Here is a 9559-nt window from a genome sequence, read left to right as displayed (position 1 = left end):
TATGGGGACAATGTTGGAGAGCCATGATGCATACGCTAGAGGCCGGATGAAATTGGTACTGATTAATTTTTCCAATTCGGCTTTCACTAATAGGGCTATATGAGGATGCATCTTTCTGAGTTTTTTTTTCACTGGCTTGACCTCTTGAGAGATGTTAAGATGGTAGAGGATTAAGGTCAGGTCTAAGCCAGGCATGTCTGCATAAGACCATGCGAATTTTATCTATCTTTCTTTGAAGAACTCGATAAATGCCTTCCTTTCTTCTGAGCTCAAGGACTATGCCAAATAAATAACCTTTGGTTCTTATTCTATGCCAAGGTTGACCCGTTCTGTTGGCTCAATCAAAATACAAGATCGCTCCTCAAAATGTTCAGGTAAGGTATCAATTACCCCATCCGCGGGTGCCACAATTGGGTTTTCACCTTGGGATACGTCACTTGTGTTTGTTTCTTTTTTTATCAAGATTAGCCACAACTTGGTGGTGGTCAATAAGGTTGTGGGATGTTTGCCCTACTCTAGTGTGACTAAGGTGATTGATACCCAACCCGACTATATTCTCTTCTTCTATTCTTCATTAACAAGATGGTTCAACCGCGTTAAGGTAGATGAAAACTTCACGGTCAATGTCAAAATGAGGGAGGTGATGAGGCTCAGTTGTATCCTAGTTAATGAGTTCAGGATGGACTAGTGAAAGAGATTTGTGTTATGGGAAGGGTTCGACAAGGTTTAAAGACATAAATTCATTAGATGGCTCATAGGTTGTATCAATTAGATCTATGACATGGACTTCTTCTAGAGTGTCAGGGAAAGTAGAGCTTGCGAGAGGCTCATAGTAATCATCTTCAATTTCTACTAGAAAGAGGTCAGGGAATAAAGTTTGAAAGTGAAACCCTTCAATGTGTTCATCATCTTTTAAGCCATCTTGATGTACTCTGTTTCTTGGTGAAGTGGATCTAGAACTATGAGTTGTTCTTTGTATAGCCAAACTGTCAAGGGTGGGTATGTAGACAACATCACATTCTTTATCATGGAGAGATTATTTAGATAGTGACTCAAATTCCCATTTAGCAGAATCATCATTGTCTTCATTATTGGAGGCATTTATGGGTAGTTCTTCCCTTAAATGTGAACTTGAGAGGGACAAATTTGCATTTAGGATATCAGTTGTTGCTGGGTTATAACTGTCCTTTTGTTTGGGTACCTACACCAAGGTAGAAGAGGAAGAATCACTATGCTTTGGGCGAGTTTTGGAAGACGTTTGTGTCTTGTCTTGTCCATCATACCCTACCCCTGCTTTAGATTTATTTGACCTAAACTATGCCATCAAAGGTTCGATGATTCCCTTCCCTTTCCCTAAGGGACCATCTCTCATGTATCCCATCTTTTTCATTAAGTCAAAGCCTTTCCCATGTAGGTGGGAGGAGATGTCGATGTTCTGTTGACTAATGTCTTCCACTAGGTTTTGAGGTGTGCCACTTGCTTTGATAAAATGTGCATGATATGGTTTGGTGGAAGTCAATTTTCCATGAGACCTTAGAGAAAGTGAGGGATCAAATAGGGAGACTAAGTACTCGCCTACCCCTTTACGGTGCAACTTACACTTTCTATCAAATTCTTTCACTAGTTTATCCATTTCTTCATAGTGTAGTTGTTTATGATCTTTTGATGATGATGGAACTTGAGGAGTGAAAGGACCCGAACAAACCACTTTCTCTTTACCCTTAGTTGATGTTGATAAGCGGCTACTCATTCTGTTAGTGGAGTGTGAAGTGCCTGCAACTGTGGACTGACTACTAGCATCTGTCCGTGTATCAGCTTCTTCTCTGTTATGAGGGACAAGTGAGTTACAATACTGAGCAAAGTGTTGATCTTCGGGTATGGTCATCTCTTGACCCATGTATGGAAATTTGAGGCATTGGTGGTAGGTGGAGGGAACGGCTTGCATGTCATGGATCCATGGTCTTTCCAGCAGAATATTGTCAGTTAATTGTAGGTCTAAAACCTGACAGACAATTTCTTTCACGACTGGTCCTACTCTGATTAGTAATATGACGATGCCTTTGGAGGATCTTTCTTCATCATTATAAGCCTTGATGGTAATCTATTTTCTTGGTTCAACCGCATCCTTTGCGTACCTAAGGGCTTTCACTAGACTGAGAGTGCAAATATTGAGACCAACCCCACCATCCAGCAATTCTCTCTTAACTCGTTTCCTATGGATGAATACTTCTATGTGAAAAAGAGAATTTTGTGGTTGTATTATAGACATGTCATCTTGGGCAGAAAAAGACACACAATAAGGAGCAACTAAATTGCTGACCAAGTTTTGGAATCTACTCACATCTAAGTCATTTGACACTAAAGCTTTGGTGAGTATCTCTTTATGCTCTGGGGAGATTTGTAATAGTTCAAAAATTGAGATGTGGTTTGGAGTCTTGAGTAATTGGTTAACTAGGTCATACTTGGGCATTGAGGAACTTGGAGTTGCTTGGTCAGGATTTTTCACTGGTCCTGGTAGGATAATTTTGGAGGCCAGTAACTAGGATAATGTATGGCCAGTAATATTTCATTCAATATTAGCACTATTCTTTTCATGAAATGTCAACTCAACATCAAGGTTGATTCACAAATAAGGGTTTGACTAAGGAGCACCCTTTCTCCCAAAAGAAATCTCATTTTTGGTTTGTAGGTGACAAGTGGAAAATATTTGAGATCAACTACAAGTAGATGTGACAAGAGGTTATAGGTGCCAAAAAAATTCATCAAAATTTACCAGGATTAGGGCACCTTTGAGGGCTTCTAGCAAACCATGTCATCTTGTACCCTTCGTCATTCCATTCCTACAATTTTTTACCAAAATTTGCATAACAAATTAGTTCTTGTTTATGAATTCTAAATTTGGTGTCATAAGTGAGTTTTTTTATTTTTGGCATTATTCGCTAGTCCACAATTTAGTTGGGGGGTGAATTTGTATAATGATGATAACTTGAACTTTTAACTCTCAACCTATCTGAGGACAAGAATATCTCTAGCTTTGTCGGTTAGTAGATCAACAACTAAACATTTAACATGAAAGTTAGCATCACATAAATTAGTTTTTCTTGTATGAACTTGATTAGGGTGAAAGCCACAGTTGTGAGGCGGTGATAACTAATGTTGCACCCTTCTAGAGTGTGTGTTATTAAGAGCTTACCCATGTTAATAGATTAAAGAGACACTACCAAGCCTATGTACAAAAGTAGCACATTTATATAAACCCTTCCATCCAAGATATCCAAGGGAAATGGAGTCTTGAATGGATTCTTATAGCTCTATATCCATGATGTGTAAGAATCAAATTGTGGTGGCTCTCAAATGAACCTAGATAGGAGTCCCTTGCAATGTGCACCATAGAATGAGAGATTCAAATAAAAAATGCAAGCTAATCTAAAAGATATGAAAGTACACAAAAGGAAATCTAATCTAAGTACAATTAAAGTAAAAGACTAAGCTATGATGCAAGAATTAAGCTATAATGATTAGTAAGCTAAAATGAGTGCAAAAGTCCTTCAACAATGCAAGAATGCCAAGAGTGTGGTGGGTGCTCCAAGTGCTCTATAATAAAAACTGTAAAATAACAATAGCATGAATGTCTAATGTATCTAAGATGAGAGAGTGAGGAGAGAACTACATTTTAAAGAACATTTGACAGTGAGAGATTAAGAGGCAAAATCTACGATGGAGAATAATCCTCAAGTTGACTTTGGTGCACAAGAATCTCAAGAGGCAAAATGAATGGTTAAGTTTAAGAGGCAAAAGATGTGTCGAGGAGGATAAGAGGTAAAAGAGATTCCATTTCCTTGGAAAGTGTGCATTCAAAGTGTATACAAATTTTTTTTTCTTTTTCTTTTAAAATTAAATTAGGAAATTCCTTTTTCATGTGCACACATATAATAAAGGGGATTTATTTAATTAAAAGGGGACATATTCTTTTAATTAAATAAGGATTTAGGATAAGGTGCTCCTACCATAGGTTATAATCGAATAAATAGTTTTTGAGGATTTGATCAAAGATAAGTGATAGATAAATATGTAGAAATTGATAGAAATGAGGCTTATGTTCTAGATGACCATTTTTGGGTGATTACATTTTCCCCTCTTTGACTAAAACATAAGTGGTCTGGAAACACATCAAGTCAAATAATGATGATGCCAAGATAGATGATAAAGATCTGGCTCCAAACTTGATCAAATGAAGCATGGAGAGATAGAGAGAACAAATCAAAATCCATAACAATAAGATGGGCACCAATATGTCAAGGAACATATAGATTAAGATGAATCAACCCCCATAACAATAAGATGAGCTCTAATCATCAAATAGATAGATCAAGCTAAGACGAATCAAGACCCATAATGATGTGATGAGAACTAATAAGTCCAAAATAGATAGATAGATTAGACAAATAGCTCAAAGTTTTCATGCCCCCTCGAGATTGAAATCAAAATTTTGTAGAGGAGATGAAGAAATGAGATAGATATGATCAAATCGAGATAGAAAAAGTCCAAGATGATACAAAAGAGATTAAGATCAAAAGTTGACCACCAAGTGTTTCTAATGTGCCCTAGTTTGATTAAGCTTGACCAGAAAGATAAATCATGAGAATTAGGTCAAATCAAAAAGCAAGATGAAATGAAGAAAAATTGAATGGGAATAGAGAGATGAAGAAGCAAAACTGATAAATAAATGAAGAAATGATGATTACTGTAGAAGAATCGAAAGAATTTCCTCAAAAGGGTTAGTCAACTTTGTAAAGGATGAGGGAAATTTAATTTGTAATATTGTCAATCAAGATGAAACCAATTTTTTATTTCAATCTAGAAAATGGATCCAAAATGTCAAAATTAGGTAAGGGTGCAATTTTTGCGAAAATATGAGCCTTCGAAAAATTAGGCCAAAAAGGTTAAATAAGGGGTCAAGAAGATGGAGTGGAAGCCTTTGGAAGCTTGAATGCCAACTTTGATTTATTTTCAATATTCAAGTCTTTCAGAAGAGACTTGGACATCCACATAGTTTTTTATTTTTATTTTCCTTTGGATGCTTTAGAATGCATTTCTTCGATAATGGATTTAGGAACCCATATTTTCTTTGATTTTTCTCTTTGTTTAGTGGACCTTTGTGGTATCTTGAATGTTTTTTCATTCTTTATATTCACATGCCAATTAGACAGGACATAGTGATCTTCATTTTTCAATAGATTCTTGGATTTATTGTTTATGTGTTGTACATCCAATTTTTTTCCAAAAGACTTGGGATTTGTGAATGGATTGATGATATGTCAAGTTTAGATGAACAGGTGGATGGAAATTTGTCAAGGATGAGTACCTTCGTTTATCTTGAGGTATAATGGGAGAAGTGGATGATGCTCTAGGAGTGAAAGGTATAAGAGATGGAGGATTATAAGGTCCCAATATGGATGGATGGTTTGAAGGTTTTTAATTTGATGGATAAGGACCAAGGATAGACTTAGAAGATGCAAATGGATAATGGATAGGGATATCAACATCTCTAGAGTGAGCAACATGGCCAAGGCTACCAATAGAATTATGAGTAGATTTCAAAAGAGAAACTCCTTTGATAGGACTAACTAAAGCTTGAAGGTATTTATTCTTATGGAAAGGACTAGGAAGAATGGAGGATGTATGATGTATGAGGTGAATATGAAGAAGTACTACAAGGGGATGAGGGGGTACTTTAATCTTGAAAAGTAACTTTAGATAGCATAAGAAGATAACTTTTCTCATTATTTTCAATAAGCTTTATTGGGACTCAAAATTTAATGTGGATTTTGAGTATTGATTTAAAAATTTTGCCAAAGTTGGCCCCTATAGAAGCTTCACATGCATATGTACCTAGCTATCATTTCAAGGCCTATGAGGTGTTTCAGTTGTCTCACACCTTGCATTCAGTATATGCATGTGTTCCATGATGATAAGTTACAATCCCGAGTCATTTGGTGAAGTGTTGTTTTGGGCACTTATCAAATTTGCATTTTCCTTCCAAGTGTCAAATAGAGATTAGAAGACTAGTTCTCATCTGAATATCTTGCACCCGGTTTAGTGTCATGACTCGCCACTTTGGAAGTTCTTAGTATGCATACTAGAGAACCTATGTTTCAAATTTCACATTGTTTTTACATGTTTTCTTAGAGTTTTGAATTCTCCAAAGTTGGTTGTTTATTGTTGTCATGATGATTTACATTTTTCAAAATTTTGGGAAGCCTTGTTTGACAATGAGTATTTTACAACCAGTTGAATATCTTGGAGAAATGGTCATGCATCTGCATTGCAGTCATAAATGACATCCTATGTTTTCAATTTGAGATCCTGATGAATTCATGTGATAAGTTTTCCAAGCTGATTCCATTTGCAAAAACTTAAAATTGCCCAATTAACTTTTATGATAGTTTGTCACTAGCCATGTTTGACCAATCACACCTTTGACCTAGTTGACTGAAATGAAGAAATTATTTTTCCATTGCATTCTAGGGGTTAGATACATGTTATGTCTAAGTTTTGAGCCTATGAAGAATCTGTTTGATTAGTTTTCAAATGTGATTTCGTTTCTAATGTAGATTAGTTTCACAAATTGGTTAGGAGGCCTGTTCGGGATGTTATAACTTTGAAACCAGGATAAATGAAGCCAAATGGATTTTAGCACTATGTTCTATACAAAAAATACTTCACATGTGTCAATTTACAAGTTGTCACCAGTCCATTTACACACTTTCCTATGTTCGTTTTGTTTGCAAAAAAATCTGATTTATCAATTTGTCTAGTTCTATAATTCCCGAAACCAAACTTCAGAGACTTGCCAAATTTGCCCAGTTATTTGTCATGAGCCCAAATTCCACATTCGCACGCTCCATATGAAAGTCTGCCAATGTCCTAGATTTCATTTCCTCAAGTGTCTATTTGATTGATTTGCAAAGTCAAAATCAAATGCATTTTTCTATTTCTAATATGTTGTTTGCAGGATCAAATTGAAATGCGCAACTTCAGAGATTGGTATCTTTTGACTAAAACATCTTCATGAAATGAAAATTTACAGAGTGAAAGTGTATAGACCAAAGAGTAAGTGTCCCAAGTGCCAAGGTTTCATCAGATGTTTTTGTGAGTTTTTTAAAGCCAATTCAGAGGCCTCTTGACACAAAATAGATAATTATCACAAAAGTCAAAAGATGAGTTTCAGTTGATCAATTAGTGTTTGAATCCAAATTCAATTAGTATAAGAAACTTATTCATAGCATTATTGAGAAGTCAGTTGTTTGAAATGCAAAAAAAGTTAGTTGGACCCACTTTGGGGCCCACTAACTTCACTAAACGTGTAAGGCATTGGGAAATTGATTATGTTTAAAAGAAGATTATGTTGGTTCTAATCTTTATAAGGTTTCAATATGAATATACCATCATTTTGATTTCAAATAGGTATATGGCACTAGACACGTGGAATTCCACAAAGAGAAATTTGAATATGTTAAGGAGGTCAAAGACTCCAACTTATTAAAATCTCTTTTACCACCGGCCATCCTTTTTGAAATTAAAAGTTTGAAGATTTCTCATGAGAAAATGTGTTATGAGTTAAAAGGTTTCAGAGAAAGAATATAAGATTATAAATAGATAGTGTCTTAAATTGGAAGGCTCTTTCTTTCAAGCGAGAATGGTGTTTTCCAAGGGAAATAATCCCAAAACCTATTCAACGCTTCCATACTTCATACATCTAATTTGGCAAATAGGCTAATCGGGCCTCAAGTAATTTGGTGCATCCTTTGAGGACTGTCATTATAATAATGTGACATGACCACCCAATGGTTCAAGCTTCGTCTCAGTGAAAAGGGGGCTTGTAACAGATTTTTCAAAGCCAACACAAAAATTATATGCGATCACACATTGGTGAGTATTCATTGACAGGGGATGCCAATTGGTGTTTGATTTCTCTTGTGAAGATTGGCGGCGCATGATCTGAGAGAAGCCTGAATAATTATTGGCATTACTGCAAGTAAAATTTTGAAGTAAAAATTGTATGTCACGCTTGATGACCAGGAGCCGGTCTTGTTTAAAATCAAAGCCATCGGGGACCATTCTGAAAGTGTAAAGTAAGAGGTATTGTCTATCTTTTATAGAGGGATTGTAACTTTAATTGGAAGTTGTCACTTCAAACTAATGGTATTCAAGACGCCTGAACAAGGGAGGAGCTCAAAGCTTTGAAGGAAGTTCTGCCTTACACAAACGAATTGTTTTAACTTTGGCATATCACATCACAATATGAGAGGCAGTTGTGAAGTCACCATTATCACCATGGTCAAATTCGCTATCCAATTTGCACAAAATGCAATTGATAAATGTAGTGTTTCATTCTCCGACTGAAGGAGGATATGATTGCAATTGAAACCATTTTCTTATCCAATCTAATTTGACCTCTTCCGCCCAATATGCCCACAGGAGGATCAGAGAAAACAAATGGATTTGTCAACGGTCCTCCACTGCTCGTGGTAGAACAACGTTGAATGAGGGAGGGAACCGATTCAAGTTTCAAGTTTGGGTGTGACGGAAATGTTATGTCAAGTAAGACAAATAGAAAAATCAATTATCCAAATACCCAGCTTCAGAAGGAGAAGTGTGTTTGCATGGATTACCAGGAGAGGGCAAATTTCCACAAGGACAGTGTGAGGCCATTTGTCCTACATAGCCCAAGTTGTGGATATTTCCAATGTTGTTATACTCAAATGTAACATGATAGTGACGCTTAATGGCTCACACGTCGTGAAACACGACTCACGCAAGGGGTCCACACTTAAATTAGTGACAAGGGAGGGAGGGTCTTTTGACCAACATGGACCGCTAACTTGGAGATAACGTGGCAACTTCAAGAACCAATAGGCAAGCGACATCAGGTACATGAATTAAGGTGATGAGCTGGAACTAATGGACAGGGGTTCTGCTCATGCAATTCCACAAGATGGAGGTGTCATTATAGCAACAAAGCACAAAGGTGTCATGATGGAGGTGTCATTATAGCAACAAAGGGCAAAGGTGTCATGTGGAAGTTGGGACCTGCAGTAGTTCTTGGAACCATGGCAAGATCATGGAGTAGCTAGATGATGTGGCTTTTGAGGTGGCAACAAGTTGACGATGATAGAAAATCACGACACGTGGTGCCCAAGGTTGAAGATAGTGACCTTACCAGAGGATGTCGCCACGTGGTATGGTGGGCCTAGGCACCTAACGAGTATAGCTAGATGATGTGGCTCTGAGGTGGCAACAAGTTGGCAGCGATAGAAAATCACATGACACATGGTGCCCAAGGTTGAAGATAGTGATGTTACCAGAGGACATGTGTCAAAATCTTGCTAACCCGCAAGATGGTGATGATGTCATTGTGATGAAGTGAGATCGCAACATGTGGCAAAGATGTCTAGTGGAGTCAGATGAGGCAGCAAATTCGAGAACCAATCAAGAGGTGATATGTGGTGATGATGTGGCAGGACACTCGAAGATGATGATTGGGTAGTGACAAGGT

Source organism: Cupressus sempervirens, chromosome 8 (genome assembly GCF_028749045.1).
Source record: "Cupressus sempervirens isolate cs-2001-9-10 chromosome 8, ASM2874904v1, whole genome shotgun sequence".
Classification (NCBI taxonomy): Eukaryota; Viridiplantae; Streptophyta; class Pinopsida; order Cupressales; family Cupressaceae; genus Cupressus; species Cupressus sempervirens.
The sequence above is the reverse complement of the archived record's forward strand: the minus strand, read 5'-3'. Positions refer to the sequence as shown.